The sequence below is a fragment of the Podarcis bocagei genome (genome assembly GCF_964188305.1).
Source record: "Podarcis bocagei genome assembly, chromosome: 16".
NCBI lineage: Eukaryota > Metazoa > Chordata > Lepidosauria > Squamata > Lacertidae > Podarcis > Podarcis bocagei.
In genome coordinates this window covers 2,056,293-2,077,318 of record NC_138142.1, presented here as the reverse complement: position 1 = coordinate 2,077,318, position 21,026 = coordinate 2,056,293, and the positions used below count along the sequence as shown (strand labels likewise).

At 45.7% G+C, this 21,026-nt stretch overlaps 1 long non-coding RNA gene across 5 annotated transcripts; it reads left to right on the top strand.

The window, feature by feature from the left end:
- The first annotated feature begins 5,109 nt into the window (after positions 1-5,109).
- Positions 5,110-20,829, top strand: LOC308576206. 5 transcript variants are annotated; one of them, XR_014003142.1, is made up of 5 exons: positions 5,110-5,289; positions 11,813-11,956; positions 12,682-12,844; positions 19,096-19,244; positions 19,977-20,829. It is a non-coding gene; the product is annotated as an uncharacterized lncRNA (long non-coding RNA). The 5 variants fall into 5 exon arrangements; XR_014003143.1 differs by having other exon boundaries at positions 5,110-5,295; positions 11,816-11,956; XR_014003144.1 differs by lacking the exon at positions 5,110-5,289 and adding an exon at positions 10,137-10,715.
- The last annotated feature ends 197 nt before the right edge of the window (positions 20,830-21,026 follow it).

Sequence of the window (21,026 nt, the reverse complement as noted above, 5' to 3'; positions counted from 1 at the left end):
CAACATCTCGCGGCACACTAGTGTGCCGCGGAACAGTGGTTGGGAAACACTGTTCTAAAGCTCAATGTGCTTTACAAGCTGCACTTTAGCAGTCAGAAGTCAATGTATCCAAGTCTGTTGAGCTTCCTCCCCGGAAACAATGTGTAGGGTTGTGATCTTGGGATGTTATGGTGTTGCTGCTGTTTAGGGTGTGTGGGTGTTATACACATGATCGGAGCAGCTGGCTGCATTTTTGCATTCTCCATGGTTCTGTGGCTGCTCATTGTGGCTCCTGCACTTCAGAATTTACCTCTGCTTCCCCAAAGCAGCTTCCCCCTGAAGGCCTCATTATTCCCTGATGCTGCCTGAATTTTTTTGAGTTATGGGGAAAACACAAAGTGGCTTTGTTTGCATGTTCAAGTGGGGAAACGGTTGCTCCATTAGTGCAAAAGGGGACCCCTCTCTCCTTCCCTCTCTCTAGCACCCTTTCCGCCGCTCCAATAATTCTCTTTAAAGTTATTGGGAAGTGTATGCTTAATTATATTTGCATATGAAAAATAGGGTCTAATTAGTGTGATTGATTATTATTTTAACCTTAATGACATTTTGAGTATCTGTCCCTCCCTAATAGCAAAAGTATCACTAATAAATCATGGTCTTTGTATGGCGATGGTCTATTGAGCTGCCTTATGAAATATATTTTATTAATATTCCAGAATGTATTGAATCTGAAACAAGTCAAACAACTGCTCATTTATTAAACCGTTTAAATGTCAGCTTTATACAGGCATAATATTACAGGAAATATGTTCCTGTGAAAGACATCTGCAGGCCAAGCCGACTCAAAATATTAGTTATTTCACTCAAATATATGAAGGAAATAAAAATTCAATTATGTAATTTATGGCACTAAATAAATTTATATCGGCTAACATAAATGTTTTGAATTAGCAGGCGTACTTTTCTCGCAAAGTTTCCTGCCTTCCCTGAGAAGCTCAGCAGCTGAGACCCATTTGCACATCCCCCCCCCTCCCAAGACAAGCGGCAAGCAAGGAGCGAAAGGAAGGAAGCGGCCAGAGGGAGCTGCTTGCACCATCAGCACGCAAATGCACCTTACCAGAGAGGAACTTGGCCGGCAAAAGAGGATCCTCGGCCGTTGCCTTAAGACAGTTGCCTGCAGTTCATATGCAGCATTGGCATTTCAGCCGTAATTAGAAATTAGCATAGTCACATTGAGATGAATTGAATCAGACTAAAGATGATTAGCAAAGTAATGCAAGAAATCATTAAATTAAGCCAGTGTGCCAAGTCCACTGCTGATCTATCACAAATTTGGGCTCCTAATGAGCTATTAATTAATGGGTTGGGTCAAAATCATGTCATTCAGCCCAGGGAAGATACACACCCCCTCACTCCCCCCCATGAGTGCTGAAGACAAATTTATCAGGGGTGAGTAAACAGACTGTGAAACCAACAGAATGTGAAGGTGGCAGGTTGCATTGCAGCAGTGATGAAGAGGAGGCTTTGTCCTGAAATGTTTGTGGGATTGTTGGGGAAACTGCATAGAATCATAGAATTGTGGAGCTGGAAGGGACCACAAGAGTCATCTAGTCACCTGCAATGCAGGAATCTCAGCTAAAGCATCCGTGACAGATGGCCGTCCAACCTCTGCTTAAAAACCTCCAAGGAAGGAGGACCATTGCAAGATTGGAACTGGGAGCTTCCTGGCTCACAGCTTGGCTTTTTAACCTCAACTGGTCCTTCCCCTACATGACTGGCCTTTTGCATCTGTAGAGATTCTTCCACCATTCTCTCCCCACCCTGCCACTTTTTTGCCTCCCACAACTTCTGTCCCCCAAATCACTTGTGGAAAGCTAGAAGTAACGCAATTGCATGATGAAAGAGTCCTTAGCTGATTAATCCCATGAGCTGGACTAATCAAGCAATCAATCAAATTTGTATGTATGGGCAGAAACCATAGTTCTGAAGTCGCCATCATAGTTTCTGTGCCTGTAACCCCAACGTTGGCTGGCCATCTGCATTGCACAGGGTTGGACTAGATGACGCTCGGGGAGCTGTGCTATGATTCAGTCCTTCTGTGCCTGATGTCTGCATCACAAGTGTTGAGCCAAGCTAGAAGTGAGCAGCACACTGTTGGTAAGAGCTCTCCATCCATCCGCCCCCCCCTTAAACCTTACCCAACACCCCCAAAGAGAAAAGGATGACAGAGAACCTTGGAACATCAAAGCCCTCCAGCACTGGACCACACATGTGCAGATGCCAGAGCCAGTTGTTTGTGCAACATGAAGGACAGGTAAAAAGGTCTTTTTCACACAGCACATCAATAAACCATGGAATCCACTCCCACAAGGTGCTGTGACAGTTGGCCCCAAGTTCTTCAGCTGCCCCAGGTCTCATGATGGCCAAACAGGGCAGGGGACACTTTTCTCCAAAAAAGGATGATCAAGTTTTTCCAGGAACAGGTGGAAACCCTAGTGACACCTGAACCGCAGCTGGTGGCAGGGAAGGAGCAGTAGGGATTGCTTACTCATGAGCAACCCAGGGGTTCTTCCTCAGCTGTGTGACACCATAGCCTGGCTCATTTAAGGGCCATGTTTATTTGGGGCCTGGACTATTGGAGAGAGGCAGGGGTCTTCTGATGTCCTCGAGTCCAGCAGGATTCAGGATCTCCACAGGTGTTGCCATGTCAGGAACATATTACTTTGGTAACCCTGGGAACGCCCCCCCCCCAGTGTTGAGAATGCCAAACTACAGAACCTCTGTCTGGATTCTCGCTGAGCCAGAGGTGTTACTCCTCGGCAAAAAGGGAGGTGGAAGGGAAAGCCACCCTGGGACAGCAGGGACAGTGGGCTTCGATGGACTTCCCACGCCTCATATTTGGCAGCCTGGTGCCAGGAACTGCAAGCAGGATGAGATAAAGAGCCCTTTCCAAAGAAAGCAACACACAGAGAGAGAGAGAGGGAGGGAGGGAGGGAGATGTGAGAGCTAACCTGACCAAAACCCTCCTCTTGCCATCTCCACTTTCAGCTGCTTTGACTGTGGAGGAATTAAGGAAAATGCATCACTTTCCCTCATTCTTTCTCTTGCTTTTTGCATAATTGAATTCCGTGCCTTTTCCCTTCTTCTGTCTGTGAATAATTTCCCTTTCATGTTACTTCCCAGATAGATAATTCAAAGGCTGCTTTCCTTGGAATGAAAACAGGAACAACATCCACACGTGAGGAGATTCTTGTGTATTCCACTTGTTGTAGATTCACTAAGGAATCATCTCACAGGCACGAAATATCTGTGCAGGGGCCGGGGGTGGGGGCAAGAAAAAGGCACCCCCTCCAAAAAAGAGACACTCCTTGCATCTGAAGCAGTGAATGCTGCTCACTACCTTTCTCCAACTTGTATATGAATTCACTGCAGGAAAAGCTCATTTTTGTCTGTCGTACATACCACATAACAGTGACTCCTTCAATGGTGCCATTAAAAAGTAGACACCCCGGAATATCTTATTATTGCTGTACAATGGATGTTCGGGTTGTGAATGTGATTCGTGCGGGATGCACATTCGCAACCCGCAGCGTCCGCAACCCGCAGCGGCTCGTCTGCACACATGTGGGTTGTGATTCAGCATGTCTGCACATGTACAAAGCATGATTTAACCCGTTCCAGTACTTCTGGGTTTCGGCGGTCCCCAACCAGAAAAAATGCAACCTGAAGCGTCTGTAACCAGAGGTATGACTTTATTATTACTTATTAAATTTGAATACTGCCTGCATCTGAAGATCACAGAGCAGTGATCTTCAGATGCAGTGAATAAAACAGAAACAAAACAGATATAAAATTATATTATGAAGCTTCTTGCATTTGTTGGATCTGGGATTGGATAATATTAAAAAAACACAGATTTGTTAGATTTAGAAGGACATGATAATAGATTTGATTGGCCATGCGTAATTGTGGTACCAGAAGGCAAAAGTGCATAAAAGCTTCCAGAACCACATAATAAGAAATGCGATTTTTAAAGTTTGGGAAAAATATAAAGTTTTGTTAGAACAAAAAATACTGTGGTGGCTTTCCCCACTGGAAGCAATATCCATGAAAAAAGTAAATATGAAACCTAATTGGGCAACATGTAGAAAGCTGTTAACGGAAAAGGCTAACCAATAAAATTGAAGGAACTTCAAGAAGTAAAAGGAAAGGTAACAGATTGGCTACAATCAGTGGCGAAGCTAACTGCTCTGGCACCGGGAGCGGCATACATCTGGGGGCGTGGCTGGCGTGCATCCCAGGGGGCATGATGCGCTGCCCGCAGGGGCGTAGCATGTGTCCGGGGGTGCACGTAAAGCGGTGCGTGCGTGGCAAGCGTCATGCATCCCGGAAGCAGGGGCAGCCACGATGTCACCCCCCGGATGGCACCCAGGGTGGACCGGCCCCCCCGCCCCCACCTTCGTCCACCAGTGGCTACAATATTTCCAATTAAATGAAGTATTCAAAAATGATAAAAAGAAAGGATTCACCTATGAAATTTCAAATTTCCAGAGAAATAATAGAAAGTGATACTAAATTATTATCAAAAAAGGACAATATATTGTTGGAATGGGAAACTAAGGATGAAGAGGTCAAATGTGTTATGATAAAGTGGGCAAAAGACGTGGAACATAATATTCTGATGACAGATTGGAAAAGACTATGGAAGAAGAATATAAAATTTACGGCCTGTACCTTACTTAAAGAGAAATTTATGAAAATGATGTATAGGTCGTATTTAACTCCAGTTAAATTGGCAAAAATGTATAAAACAAGGGAAAATAAGTATGGGAAATGTAAAGAAGTAGAAGGTAGAAGGTATGTTTTATCGTATGTGGTGGCAATGTACGTAAGGTTCTTAATTTGGGGGTGGGAAATGATATATAACAAATTGAAAAAAATAACCTTTGTCAAAAAACCGGAAGCTTTCTTATTAGGTATTACAGCAATGGATTTACCTAAAGCAGGGGTCAGCCAACTTTTAAAGGAGGGGGCCAGTTCACCGCCCCTCAGACCTTGCGGCGGGCCGGAGTGCACGTGGTGGCGGGGGGCTCCTCTCCCCCCTCCCCAGCCCCTCCCCTCCCCCTGCTTTCCTACCTCCTCCGCTGCTCTGCCCGCGGTTGGGAGCAGGCGTTGGCGGGAGCACCTCCCCTTTCTGGGCCAGCCTTCTTGGGCACCAGGCACGGGGCCAGCAGGTGCGCCAAGCTCCAGCTGAAGCCCCACGATGCGCCCATCCTGATGCCCACAGCACGGCCATGAACGGAGAGGCTGGTGCATGTGGGCAGCGAGGCTTTGGATTGGCTGGCACCAGTCAAAGCCCAGCTCCCTTCCTCCACAGGGCAGGGAAAAGCCAGGAGGAGGGAGAGAGGAGGTGCCACCGCGGGGTGTGGGAGGGAGGGAGGGACGGAGGGGGGGGGGAAATGGCACCCGAAAAAAATTGCAAAAAATGGCGCAGCCCGAACCATCACGCCAATCCAAGCGGCAATTCCAGGACCGTCCGCGGGCCGAATCCAGAGGGCAGTTGGGCCTGATCTGGCCTGCGGGCCCACGACATAATGAATACAAGCATTTGTTCATGTATGCAACAACGGCTGCTCGGATATTGTTAGCCAAACACTGGAAAGAAAAAGTCCCCACCAAGCAAGATTGGCAAACTAAGTTAATGGAGTATGTGCAAATGGCTAAATTAACTGGGAAACTTAGAAATCATATCATATCATATCATATCATAAATATAACATAACATAACATAACAACATAACATAACATAACATAACATAACATAACATAACAACATAACATAAAACATAACATAACATAACAATATAATAAGAATGGGAAATGTTTATTGCATATTTACAAAAGTATTGTAAGGAAGTTAATACATTAGCAGGATTTTTAAAACACTTGTAATGTTATGGATAATGTTTAAATTTGGAGGTAATTAGAGATAAAGACTTTATTGACATGCATAAATGAAGATAATGCAAAGGAACCACGGGAGGGAGTGGAGGGAAGTCATCCCATAATGTGGATCTAATATTAAGTGTGCATACAGTTGTTTTAAATTTTTTACTTTATGTTTTTTCTTTTTTCTTTAATGCAATGATTTTGTTTATTGAGAAAATTAATAAAAATATTATTAAAACAAAACACAAAATAAAAAACTAGCCCCCCTTCCACAAACAAAAATAGAAGGCCATAGACTGTTAATCAGCCCAAGGCCTGGTCAAAGAGAAACGTTTTCACCTGGCACAGAAAGATATGTAATGAAGGCACCAGGCAGGCCTCCCTTGGGAGCATCCCACAAACGGGGAGCAACAGAATATTGTTCAACCATCCTCATTTAAATGGGACATCCCGGAATTATAGAAGCCATTCCTGGATTCTGCCTGGGTCCCAGAGTGTCTCATCTTTTGGTCTCATGCTCTAGTGCAAATCAGTTGGCTTGCACCCTAACAAAGTGCTGTCCCCCCCATAACAAAAATCCTGGCTATGCCCATGTCTGAGCGCCAGACCAAAAGATGTTTGTTATTTGGTCTCAGGCTTTGGCATGGGTCAGCTGGCTCCCCTGAGAGCTCAGGATCAAAACAACGAGTGTCTCAATTCAGATCACCAGCAGAAAGGGACTGTTCTTGGGTTGCCACCTCCAGACCACTCCTAGAGGAGGCCCCTGAAGAAAGGCCTCAGATGATGACCGCAGGTTCATATGGTGATGAGGTTTTGCAGTCTTTGTCTGGGCAACCATGCCCCATGCCCTGCTTGGGGCCTCTTGCAAGGCACCATCTGGCTCACCATGTGGGAATCAGAATGCTGGTCTGATACAAGAAAGCAAGATGAACATTCTTAGGCAAATCATGCTTAGTAGAACCCCCAAGTTCAGAGGCATTCTACCACCGGATATCGGCTGCTGTTGGGAATGGGATGGTGCTGCTGAGCTGGAAGGATTATTTTGTATCAGGTCATTTCGCATGACTTGGTTCATTTTTAAAATTAATATTTTATTAGAAGTGTTTGGTTATAAAATAAAGGGGGGGGAGAAAGAGAAAAAAGTGCAAAAAATACAATAAAGAGGAAATTATCATGTGTTATAATAAGTATTCTCAGTTACAATAGATTATTATATAAGTATATAGTTTGTGTATGATACTGGATAGAAGTATTTAGATAGTATTGTTATCCTAATGCAGAAGTGGGATAGAACAAAGATATGTTCCATTCCACTTCTGCATTGACCTGTGGGGCTTGGGATTTGTTCATTTTAAAAATATGCACAAAACTTTGTACAGTGGTACCTCTGGTTACGTACTTAATTCATTCTGGAGGTCCATTCTTAACCTGAAACTGTTCTTAACCTGAAGCACCACTTTCACTAATGGGGCTGCCATCTCACGATTTCTGTTTTTATCCTGAAGCAAAGTTCTTAAGCTGAAGCACTATTTCTGGGTTAGCGGAGCCTGTAACCTGAAGCGTATGTAACCCGAGGTACCACTGTATTTAAATATGGCATGTATCTCAATGCATACATTTCTTTCCTATTTATTTATGTATTCTTCTGTGTGTGTGTGTGTGTGTGTGTGTGTGCACAAGAGAGAGAGAGATGACCCATGTGACCACGGTCTCTGAGTGCTTTACATAAAACAATAAAATACACAATACAATTCACAACAAAAACACAAATAAAATGACATAAAATCACAAAAGCAGCTGAAGTCATCATAATAGATGGCAGTTAAAACCATTAATACCATCATAAAACACCCAGATGAATTTGGTGCAGAAGTTAAAGTCCCCAAATGGATTGTAATAAAAGGGACAGGAAGTTCCTTCTCTGGTGTCAAAAAGAACACAAGGGAGGTGCCAGGGGAGCCTCTGTGAGGAGGGCATCCCATAACCAGGACGCCACCACTGACAAGACCCAAGACCCAAGTCTCGTGCTTCTCAGAGGGTGTGGCAGGAGAGGATGGCAGGTGTAGAGGGAAGGTTCAAGGACAATCACAGAAACACTGAAACATTTCAGGGTAGTCTAGTTTGTCTCAAAATAGAGCTGATCTAAATGGGATTGCCTGGCAAAAGCAAGCTCACACCTTAAGGTACATATGTCAGAGACTCGTTCATAATTGTATTTTGGGAATGATTCATGTTCTTTTATAGCTACATTGCTTTATACTTTCTGGGTGTCCCATGGTCATATTATGAAGGTGCTGTGTTCTGTGTGATAAATCAAGCACTGTTTTTGTTTTCCAACATGTTTCTGATAAAGAAAACAATTGATGCTGTGTGAGCAAATTGCTATTCTGAAAGTGTGGCCAAGAGAAAATTTCATGAGAGCCCTAGTATCTGCCAATCCTAAAATATTTATCACAATATACCGGTATACATTTTTGATGTGTTTGAGTAAATTTTGTGATATAAGGGCTGTATCACAAAATTCAAAGGATCCTCAGGATAATTATACACCATTTCAATCCACACAGTATTCCAATCTTGGAAGGTAAGGATCTGGTAAGAATCTTGAGAAAATTGATGGAATACGTAGAGATGGCGAAATTTACTGGAAGAATAAGAGATTAAGATGAGAGACTTTTTAAAATAGAATTGGGAAAAATTGTTGAATGCATGAAGAAAAATTGAAAACAATTAAAAACGTAAGCAGGGTTGCCACCTAAACATGAGCAGTAAGAAATAACTTAAAGGGAGTAAAAAGGTTAAACTTGTAGGTAGGTTTGAATTGGTTATGCAGTAAGATTACGATATAAAATAAGGAACTGCGGGGGGGGGGGTAAAAGAAAATGTAGCTTTAATTTGTTTAGATTTAATTTTTGTTGTTGAAATATTGTAAAATGCAAAAATGCAAAATAATAATAAAATAACCCCCAGAAATCAAATCCCTTCAGCACCACCTGATGCTAGTCTAGATGGACCTTTCTTTATTCTGATCTGGCAAGGTGATCCTTAAGTCTTTGTCAAATGAGGAGTCACTGCATAGAAATGACATAGAAACATGTGCCTATAAAGAGAATATTGCATCGAAATGCAAACTGATGTGGAAATGTGGAGAACTGAATTTCAGATTGGAAAAATGAGAACCCAAGAGAAAGTGATATTATCAGATCTGCTCATCCCTATCTATAAAATCCCTTTGTTCATTACTGCCTCTGCCCTGGTGGCAGAGCTTGTGGTTCGTGGCCACTGAGAGAGAGCCCTTCTCCTCCGTGAATCTGTCTCATCTTTTAAAGTCATTGAAGTTGGCAACCAGCCCTTGCCTCCTTCGGGAGGGAGTTCCCAAGTTTGTGCTGCCGGAAGAAGTGCCCTGAATTTCCCAACATTCAGCTCCCTTAGCCATCCATGGGTTCTGGTGTTATTAGAGAGGGAGAAAACCTTTTCTCCACCCATTTTCTCCATGCTTGTGCCTGGCATTTTATAAACTTCACTCATGTTGCCTCTTACTTGCCTTTTCTATAAACTAAAAAGTCCCAAAGGTGGCAACCTTTCTTCATAGGGGAGCCCCTCCACCCCCTCTTCTAAACCTTTCCCAACGCTTCGGTCTCCTGCCGGAAACTCTGGGCAGCCCCTGCTGGGGACAATGCTGAGCTAAAGGACCAATGGAGTGACTTTGTCAAAAGCAGCTTCTGTGTTCCTGAGAGAAGATTCCATCCTGGCAGCTCCACTGCCCTGGAGATGCCCACTAAGGACAGACTGAATCCAGTGCTTCTCCCTAAATCCAGAAGGTGTGACGGAGAGGAGGAGCAATGAGAGAGAGATCAGGGGAATGGTTGGGAATGTTTCTCTACAGCTCCCTCTTAATTTGCTCTGGAACAACTTTGCTTATGGAAGCAACTTCTGGCACCAGCTCTTATTTCTTAACCTTAAAAATGTCAGCAAATTTTCAAAAACTGTAAGTTGCCAGCCTCCCATCATCATGGTGCTTCAGCTTAAAGCGCTCTCTCTCTCTCTCTCTCTCTCTCTCTCTCTCTCTCCAAGCTGTGTCATTTGTGGCTATCTCTCATGGTAAATTATGTGGGAAGATGTGGGGTTCTCATTGTGCACAATGGGGGGGGGGGAGTGGGGCAATATTTGGAGAAATGCTCCCCCCACACCTCCAGAATTGTCCCCCCTTGCTACAAGGAGCCCCCAAGCTCTTCCCAGTCCTGCCTTTTGTTAGCTCTTCTCACCTCAGAGATGTTTCAGTTAATCTCAGTTTCTTCCTATCTCCCTCTGATAAGCTCCTTCCATTCTGGAAAAGGTCTCACTCCGCATCCAAACTCCAGAGGAGCCCCACCTCAGAGCTGCAGCAAAGCCAAAGGGGGTGTGTCTTTATTTGGTTGTGTCTCAGGGGGAAGTCATGTTGTGGGCTGGAAGAGCTGGGCCATGTGCTGAGTCAGGAATGCTTGCCTGTCAAGAGCCTTGTCAGCATCACACTAACAGTAATGAATATGTGGCCTCCTAACCCATGGCGCCCCCTCACGCCACCCTTTGTGCTGCATGCGAAAAGTAGCTGCCATCTTGGCTGTCTGTTTTGTGGGCCGACATGACAGTCTGAGGCCTGCTCCTGAGTGCACGGAGGGAGAGGTCAGGCGCTTTGCAATGACGCCGGCTGCCTGGGGAGGATGGCCACTCTCCTGAAATAAGAAGTGCTGCTCTCAAAGTGGACAATGCCCAAAGGCAGGCCAAGGAAACTCATTACAAGTCAGGGCGTAAGTGGCAACTTGGAAAAGGTGCCCTGAAGAGTGGGAATCCTCTGAAGTGGAGGATCTGATTGTCACAGCCACAAACCCGATTAGATTCTTCTTTGTCAGGCATTCACAGGAAGGGGAGCCACAGAGAGCTTGTGCACAGGAGAGAGCTTTTTCCTGTGGAGTTGCATGAGCGTGGGGGCGGGGGGGGGGATCCTTGACACAGGAGAAATGTGAAATTGCCCTGCCTCAAAGAAGGCATCATGCTGAGTAGAAATGAATGAGGAATTGGAGCAACGAAGAAAGCCTAAAGAAATAGATGGGATAGCTCAGCTGGTAGAGCATAAGACTCTTAATCTTAGGATTGTGGGTTCGAACCCCACGTTGAGCAAAGGTTTCCTGCATTCCATGGGGTTGGACTAGATGACCCTTGTGCTGCTTCCAAGTCTACAATTCTATGATTCTCTTAATGTTGTGCAGCCTTATTTCTGTTTTGTTCCTCCAAGGAAGGGTCCCCCTTCCCTTCCCTTCCTGTTCTGCTCAGGAAGACTGTCTTCCTGGTGTGATCAGCTCCACCCTGACTCTGGGAACAGAGGACCTTTCTGGCTGACCCCTTCCCTTCCTCTGCGAAGGCAGCTTGTTTTGGCTGCTCCACCCAAAGACCTTCCTGGAGCTGAGTGGGAGAAGGAGGCAGCTTGCCTTGAAGGGCACGTGGGGGGCGTTCTGGAAGGAACCTCCCCAATTCAGAAACACCCCTCCATGGCTGAGGCCTTATCACTTTTATTCATGTAATAGAGATGAAGTCGCCCGGCCTCTCAGGAGCATCCATCTAGAGATTTATTAACCAATTTAAAATACTATTGTCTTTCACTTCAGTGTGAGATTGAGGTGTGTTGTCGGAGGAATATAAAGCTACAATCAGTGAGGCGCCGTGCAGCCAGACGCCACTACCTGGAACTCAATAGATATTCATGAACACTCCCGTATTTAGTGAAGGAAATAACTTAATGCCGACAGAGTCGATGGAATAATAGCCGTTTCCTGGCTGACTTGCAGCCCTCAGAAAATGAGATTGCACCTGCCTTCATTTTTCTTGTCTTTTTCTGGGTTTCTTGCAGCAGAATGCGCCACTGGAGGGAAATGTGCCACGCATTCCTAATGAGCTGCAGGGACAGGGGCGGCAGCCTGCCCTTCCTGCTCCAGTCTTGCAGGAGCCTCTGCTGGGCACGCCCCTCTCCCCTCCTCCTCCGCCACCAGGTAGGGTTCATTTCATGCTTGCTTAGATTATGAATACTCTCAAAGGCAATTTCCTCATCTTTCTTGCCCTCCACCTCTGCTCTGCCCACCTCTGCCCGCCTTTCTAGTCCCATCAAATTCCCTACACTCTTCCACGCAGGCAGCCACAGATAATCCCCTGCTCATTTCAGTGGGACCCGCCCAGGCATAATTGTGCACGGGGGGGGGGGGGGCAACCTTGGAGTCAAGGAGGGAACCTTTGTATCAAATTGGTTTGCATCTAGGGATCATTTGCTTGTGGGTTGTGGGAGCAGGCCTGTCTTGTGGGGGACGGCTTAGACACAGCAAATTGGAGAGAGCTTCTTTCTTGTTCTCTGTATTACCTGCCATTTCCCAATTCTCAATGGCATTAAGTTGCCCAGGGGAGTCTGACAGGCTGGCTGGAAATGGTGTGCCGCTGGCAGAAGCCTCATGAGGAGCAGGAGGGGCCCATTCAGGAGGGGCCAATTCAGCATTTTGCCGCTGTTCTTTTCTCCTTACTAACAAAAAAGATTATCGTAGGCAGTGATGCTGCCCAGCAGCTCCCTGGTAAAAGGGAAACAATCTTAGAAGGACCAGTTTATGCCCTCTGCAGACCACATGAAACAGCTTTCCCGGGCAAGACCAGTTTGCTGCGCACTGGGGGAGATGTGTATCTGCATGTTCTGGGCAGAGTCTCTCCATGCAGGGGGAAAGAGCACACAAGGAGAAGTGCTGGATCAATCCTTCCACGTTTCTATGTGCAGGAAAGAGATTCCTCTGTAGCCCAGTTCAATGCCTAGAGCAGCAGCTCTCCAGGGATTCCTCAGGCAGAGGAGGGTCATCTTTCCCCTCACCCAGGGATTGAGCCAGGGGACTTTCTGCAAATCAATCAGGTGCGGTGAGCTATGGTCCTTCCCTGAAACTGCTGATAACTTGATGAACCTGCCAGTCTTCTTTTCCTCCTCCTTCTTCTTCTTCTTTGGTCATCCCTCGTAGCCAAGTAAGATTGTCTTCCATGAACACGGTCTTAACAGTGAGTCCGTAGGTGACTGCGGAGGCCAATTCTGGATCCACACGTCCTTCCACAGTGGGGACAGAGGTTTCTGGCTGGGAGTTGATCACAGTGAGGGTTTGCCAAACGTGCCTTCCTCTTGTGTGTTTCTTCTGCTGACATTGTAAACTGATCCTCAGATGAGAGGCAACATTCCTTGTGTGGAGCAACCCCACAGATATTCAAAAGTTGGCTCTGAGCACCAGCCTAGCCAAGTGTCCTGCCACTGACCCTGGGCTGCCAGGGGGTTTCTTCTTGCAAAGCCTCATTTCCTCTTCTGATCTGTCATTCCAGCTGAGCCAGGTTGGGCCAAAACCTTCCGACCCCAGTTCTGTGGGAATGTTAAGGAAGGATATATTGTTTAGGCTCAGGGTGGCCTGTCTAATGTTTGTTCCTAGAGAATGGTCTTCTGCTGCTCCTGTTCACCCACATAGTTCAAATGCGCCTCTTTCTCCTGCGAGGAGAAATTAAAAATAAAATCCTCACACAAATTCATCAATGTTTTTGTGTTCCCTGTAGCAAAAAAAACATGTTTGTCTGCCCACCCTTTCGCCTTAGTGAGCCAGGCATACCCTTCGCCCCAAATTCACAAACGCAGGACAGGTTTTGTTTGGCAGGAAGTTTGAAAAATCCTGGTGGCAATTTCTGTCACTTCCCACAGCATTGGTGGGAAAACCTTAAAGACGGAGACCATGCAGTGCTTTGCCCCTCCCACCAATGCCCCTCAGCCCTACTTGACCATCAGAAAACCTGCAACTGACCATCTGCCTTGAGGCAAGAAGCCTGCTAGTAAGTACCGTATTTTTCGCTCTATAACACGCACCCGACCATAACACGCACGTAGTTTTTAGAGGAGGAAAATCTGTAGGCATGCCACCCATAGGCATTTCCTCCATAACACGCACAGACATTTCCCCTTACTTTCTAGGAGGAAAAAAGTGAGTGTTATGGTGCAAAAATACGGTAATTGGTTCAGTATAAGCAGACGTGAGCTCAAGAGCTCCTTTTGTTTTCCATATTCTGCTTTATCTCTTTGTCCTCTCCCTTGTCTTCTTTATTCCTAATAAACCTGACATAATTTGACAGGCGGGTCTCATGTGCATCGTTGGCAACTCACAAGGTTAGTGGAGGACCCCCCACGAGCCTAAGCTGCTTGGTTCATGCTGCACAGAGGTATAGGATTGGGGTTGACAGGCTGCTGGAATCTCTGCAGCAGGGACTGCAGTAGAAAAAAAGCAGGTTTCTTTCACCCCAGGGAGCAGCCAGGAAACTGGATGCCATATTGAAGTCCCTGTTTGCACATTTGCCTAAGAACTCCAGATTCTCTTTCCCCATGCCCCATCCAAGAGCTGTAGCTACAAAGAGGGCTGGAGGTAGCACCAAGTGTTGTTGTTGTTTAGTCGTTTAGTCGTGTCCAACTCTTCGTGACCCCCTGGACCAGAGCACGCCAGGCCCTCCTGTCTTCCACTGCCTCCCGCAGTTTGGTCAGACTCATGTTTGTAGCTTCGAGAACACTGTCCCACCATCTCGTCCTCTGTCGTCCACTTCTCCTAGTGCCATCAATCTTTCCCAACATCAGGGTCTTTTCCAGGGAGTCTTCTCTTCTCATGAGGCGGCCAAGGTATTGGAGCCTCAGGTTCAGGATCTGTCCTTCCAGTGAGCACTCAGGGCTGATTTCCTTCAGAATGGAGAGGTTTGATCTTCTTGCAGTCCATGGGACTCTCCAGAGTCTCCTCCAGCACCATAATTCAAAAGCATCAATTCTTCAGCGAGCGGCCTTCTTTATGGTCCAGCTCTCACTTCCATACACCACTACTGAGAAAACCATGGCTTTAACTATACGGACCTTTGTTGGCAAGGTGATGTCTCTGCTTTTTAATACGCTGTCTAGGTTTGCCATCGCCTTTCTCCCAAGGAGCAGGCGTCTTTTAATTTCGTGACAGCTGTCACCATCTGCAGTGATCATGGAGCCCAAGAAAGTAAAATCTCTCACTGCCTCCATTTCTTCCCCTTCTATTTGCCAGGAGGTGATGGGCCCAGTGGCCATGATCTTCGTTTTTTTTTATGTTGAGCTTCAGACCATATTTTGCGCTCTCCTCTTTCACCCTCATTAAAAGGTTCTTTAATTCCTCCTCACTTTCTGCCATCAAGGTTGTGTCATCTGCATATCTGAGGTTGTTGATATTTCTTCCAGCAATCTTAATTCCAGTTTGGGATTCATCCAGCCCAGCCTTTCGCATGATGAATTCTGCATATAAGTTAAATAAGCAGGGAGACAATATAGAATCATAGAATCATAGAATCATAGAATCATAGAGTTGGAAGAGACCACAAGGGCCATCGAGTCCAACCCCCTGCCAAGCAGGAAACACCATCAAAGCACTCCTGACATATGGTTGTCAAGCCTCTGCTTAAAGACCTCCAAAGAAGGAGACTCCACCACACTCCTTGGCAGCAAATTCCACTGTTGAACAGCTCTTACTGTCAGGAAGTTCTTCCTAATGTTTAGGTGGAATCTTCTTTCTTGTAGTTTGGATCCATTGCTCCGTGTCCGCTTCTCTGGAGCAGCAGAAAACAACCTTTCTCCCTCCTCTATGTGACATCCTTTTATATATTTGAACATATCATATCACCCCTTAACCTCCTTTTCTCCAGGCTAAACATGCCCAGCTCCCTTAGCCGTTCCTCATAAGGCATCGTTTCCAGGCCTTTGACCATTTTGGTTGCCCTCCTCTGGACACGTTCCAGTCTTCATATACCTGATCGACTGTAATGAGGGAGAGATCCTCAAATGGAGTCTGCTCTTCGTCTTCCATGCTAGGGGAGAGGACCTCAAAGTGATTGTGTATTTCTAAACAATCAGAGCGAACCCTGGGCCTCCTACTTCTTTGAGTCACGTTTCTCCATATATCTGGCTCCTGTGTTGGTGAACTAGCCTCCTTCTCAGGGGTGTCCCCTGTCTCCTCCTTGGTGGAGACGGTGTGCTGTGTTGCTTCCAAGAAGAGCTCCAGCTCTCTAATTCTTTGGAGCGTAGCTACACATTCCTCCAGTTGCTGGACTTTGTCTTTTAAGAGGGCAATCAACATGCAATTGCTGCAGGTAAAGCTGCCTGCAACCTTTGGCAAGATGGCAAACATTGCGCAGGAACCGCAGGCGACTGCAGCTGTTCCCTCCCCCTCCATCTTGAGAACGTGTCGTTGGGGGTGGCTACAGCGGTCCTCCATCATAAAAAGCGTGAAGACAAGACAAATAACTCCCCCCACAAAAAACCTAGGTCTCCCCCAACAAACATTTGAGACTAGCTCCCCTAAATCTAAAAGATGGATCAAACTGTGCGCGCCGCTGCCCTCCTAGCTCATATACAGCCTTGCTGTACTCCTTTCCCAATTTTGAGCCAATCAGTTGTTCCATATCCAGTTCTAACTGTTGCTTTTTGTCCCACATAGAGATTTCTCAGGAGACAGATGAGGTGATCAGGCACTCCCATTTCTTTAAGAACTTGCCATAGTTTGCTGTGGTCGACACAGTCAAAGGTTTTTGCATTGTCAATGAAGGAGAAGTAGATGTCTTTCTGGAACTCTCTAGCTTTCTCCATAATCCAGCGCATGTTTGCAATTTGCTCTCTGGTTCCTCTGCCTCTTCTAAATCCAGCTTGCACTTCTGGGAGTTCTCGGTCCACATACTGCTTAAGCCTGCCTTGTAGAATTTTAAGCATAACCTTGCTAGCGTGTGAAATGAGTGCAACTGTACAGTAGTTGGAGCATTCTTTGGCACTGCCCTTCTTTGGGATTGGGATGTAGACTGATCTTCTCCAATCCTCTGGCCACTGCTGAGTTTTCCAAATTTGCTGACATACTGAGTGTAGCAGCTTAACAGCATCATTGTTTAAAATTTTAATTAGTTCAGCTGGAATATCATCACTTCCACTGGCCTTGTTATTAGCAGTGCTTTCTAAGGCCCATTTGACTTCACTCTCCAGGATGTCTGGCTCAAGGTCAGCAACCACACTACCTGGGGTGTACAAGCCATCCATATCTTTCTGGTATAATTCCTCTGTGTATTCTTGCCACCTCTTCTTGATGTCTTCTGCTTCTGTTAGGTCCTTTCCACTTTTGTCTTTTATTATGGTAATCTTTGTACGAAATGTTCCTTTCATATCTCCAATTTTCTTGAACAGATCTCTGGTTTTTCCCATTCTGTTGTTTTCCTCTATTTCTTTGCATTGCTCGTTTAAGAAGGCCTTCTTATCTCTCCTTGCTATTTTTTGGAAATCTGCATTCAATTTCCTGCATCTTTCACTATCTCCCTCGCATTTTGCTTGCCTTCTCTCCCCCGCTATTTGTAAGGCTTCGTTGGACAGCCACTTTGCTTTCTTGCATTTCCTTTTCATTGGGATGGTTTTCGTTGCTGCCTCCTGTATAATGTTACGAGCCTCCATCCATAGTTCTTCAGGCACTCTGTCCACCAAGTCTAAATCCTTAAACCTGTTCCTCACTTCCACTGTGCATTCATAAGGGATTTGACTTAGATTGTAACTTACTGGCCAAGTGGTTTTTCCTACTTTCTTCAGTTTAAGCTTGAATTTTGCTATAAGAAGCTGATGATCTGAGCCACAGTCAGCTCCAGGTCTTGTTTTTGCTGACTGTATAGAGCTTCTCCATCTTTGGCTGCAGAGAATATAATCAATCTGATTTCGATGCTGCCCATCTGGTGATGTCCATGTGTAGAGTCGTCTCTTGTGTTGTTGGAAAAGAGTGTTTGTGATGACCAGCTTGTTCTCTTGACAGAACTCTCTTAGCCTTTGCCCTGCTTCATTTTGAACTCCAAGGCCAAACTTGCCAGTTGTTCCTTTTATCTCTTGACTCCCTACTTTAGCATTCCAATCTCCTATAATGAGAAGAACATCCTTCCTTGGTGTCAATTCTATAAGGCGTTGTAAGTCTTCATAGAATTGCTCAATTTCAGTTTCTTCAGCACCAGTGGTTGGTGCATAAACTTGGATTACTGTGATGTTAAAAGGTCTGCCTTTGATTCGTATGGAGATCATTCTATCATTTTTGAGATTGCATCCCAGTACAGCTTTCGCCACTCTTTTGTTGACTATGAGGGCCACTCCATTTCTTTTACGGGATTCTTGCCCACAGTAGTAGATATGATGGTCATCAGAACTGAATTCACCCATTCCCGTCCATCTTAGTTAACTGATGCCCAGGATGTCAATATTTATTCTTGCCATCTCATTTTTGACCAAATCCAACTTGCCAATGTTCATGGTTCTTACATTCCAGGTTCCTATGAAATATTTTTCTTTACAGCATTGGACTTTCCTTTCGCTTCCAGGCATATCCGCAACTGAGCGTCCTTTCAGCTTTGGCCCAGCCGCTTCATCAGCTCTGAATCTACTTGTACTTGTCCTCCGCTCTTCCTCAGTAAAATGTTGGACGCCTTCCGACCTGAGGGGCTCATCTTCCAGCATCATAACTTTTATATGCCTGTTGTCTTTGTCCATAGAGTTTTCTTGGCAGGGATACTGGAGTGGCTTGCCGGTTCCTGCTCCAGGTGGATCACGGTGGGTCAAAACTCTCCACTATGACCTGTCCATCTTGGGTGGCGCTGCTCGGCATAGTTCATAGCTTCTCTGAGTTATTCAAGCCCCTTCGCCACGGCAAGGCAGTGATCCATGAAGGGGAGCACCAAGTACTGAATAGTTTGGGACATGACTGGCCCACCTTGCAAGGTGGTTGCGCAAGGCAGTTAGTGCAAGCAGGCTCTCCTTGCTCTTCCCCTTTCTTCACATGCCCTTTCTCTTAATAATCACATTTTTGTAGACAATTTTCCACAATGTACACATTTTTGCAAGTAATTTCCCTTTGTATAATACTTTATTTCTATTTTATTTTCACTCTGTCTGCATTTTATGCACACTTCCTCCTAATATATGCAGTTTGGGTACAAAATCTGGCAACTGTGATTTTCAAAAGATAATCTGCATTTTGATGTGCACGTTGTTTCAAGAAGTGTGAATGAAGGTAGATTCAAATAAAAATGTGAACCAAACTGAATTTCCATCTTTTCCTACTTTTCAATACACAGAAAGTGCCAACTTGCAACCCATCCAAGATAACGGTAATGGCAGAATGATTTTTAAGGGATGGAATTCAGGAGCAGGGCTCACTGTTGCCTGAAAATGGGGCACGACTTCCTCTGCAGAAGAAAAATTGCAAGGAAGAAGGAACCTGGAGGTTGGTTGTGTGAATTCAGTTTCCGTGGCTAACAGGGTTGAGGAGCTTGAAACGCGATAAGGAGAGAGATGAGCTGCATTGCTATGGTAACTTAATCAGTTAAAATCCTCCTGCTCAATTCACTCCTGTTAGCATTAAGGGAGGGAGGGAGGGGGGACAGAGAGGAGCGATGAATTCACCTGAGCTCAATTGGCTGATTAAATTAATAGGTATGGATGACTAGGGTTCTATTTCAAAAGAGCTATTTTTAAAAAATATGCATAATTTTAATTACACATTGACACACGCTCTATTCCTAATGAAGAACAACTTGACTACAAGGGCAGGTGCTCTTAATTAATGCTTCGATGGAAACCAGCACAAGGAACCTGGGGGGAGAAGGAGGACTCTGTGCTCTTCTTCCCCCCGCCCCGAACCCCTGGCAGCACTCAGCTCGCCTTCCATTCTTTTCTATTCGTTCTCTCCTTCCCTTCATTAGTCTAATAATGAATAGTTCCAGAATTTTAAAAAGGAAATACGCAGAATCCTTGGGAACTATTGCAGCAATACCACCTCCTTCCAACTCAGCCTTTCTCAACCTGGAGCCCTCTGGCAGTTTTGGACTGCAACGCTCATCAACCCCAGACACCATGCAGACAGCTCTAAGCAGGCAGAGGGCACCAAGTTGGGGAAGGCTGTTCGAACTCATCCCTATTTTCTGACATGCTGACATCCTTCCTTCCTTGCTTCTAGCAGGACTTGACATGTACCTGATTGGCTGATCTGCTGTGATGTCATGGAACTTTCACAATTCAGCGGGCAAGCCATCACACAAGCGCAATAGTGGCTCTTAGTCTTCCTCATCATTGGAGGACATTCTGCAAACAATGACAAGCAGGGTAGACCGGTACCCCAAAGTGCTTGGCTGTGGGTCAGATGCACTTGGTGGGGCTGGTGGTGTCTCACTGAGAAACATGGCGATGTGCAGCTGGCGCTTTTGTCTTTTCCGCTGGTCAGGGCGCACTTGGTGTCTCTTCAGCTGGTCAGGGCATGCTTGGGCAGCCTCCTGGTCCACGGATGCAGCTTCAACATGGTCACCAATGTTCTTCAGATTGACACATCATTTGAAGCTGGCTCAGAACTTTGCAGGCTGCTTGAAGCGTGCATACAGCCTGAGAGTCTTCTTGCGCAAGGTGCTGCCATCAATGGGGATATGCTGGAGAGTCATGCCCTCTAGCCACAGGTTTAGGGCCTCATGTGCCTTCCCCGTGGCCTCGTCTCGCACGTACCTGGGACCTTGGCAGTTGTAGGTGTACTCGCTGCCACTGATGCCCGGATTTATTTCTCCCATATCTTAGTGGCACCTATGCTGGATTCATTCCTGCCAAACTTGTGTGCCACAGCACAAATGCTCATGCCATCCTGTAAACAGTCCAGTACTTCCAACTTCTCCTCCAGTCTGGGCACCACTCACTGCCTTTTGGGTTTGTCATCACCTGAGGAAGACGACGATGCGTGTGTTCAGGTGTCATCTCAAAACAACAACAACAACAACAACAACAACAAAACACCTCTTCAAAAAAACCTCTCCAAACAACTAAAAAAAAAAAAATCTCAAAAAACAAGGTGCCCCATGATATTCTTGTAAAGAAGCTGGTAAAATGCGGTCTTGACTATGCTACCACTCAGTGGATTTGTAACTGGCTGATTGACCGAACCCAAAGGGTGCTCATCAATGGTTCCTCTTCATCCTGGAGAAGAATGACTAGTGGGGTGCCACAGGGTTCTGTCTTGGGCCCGGTC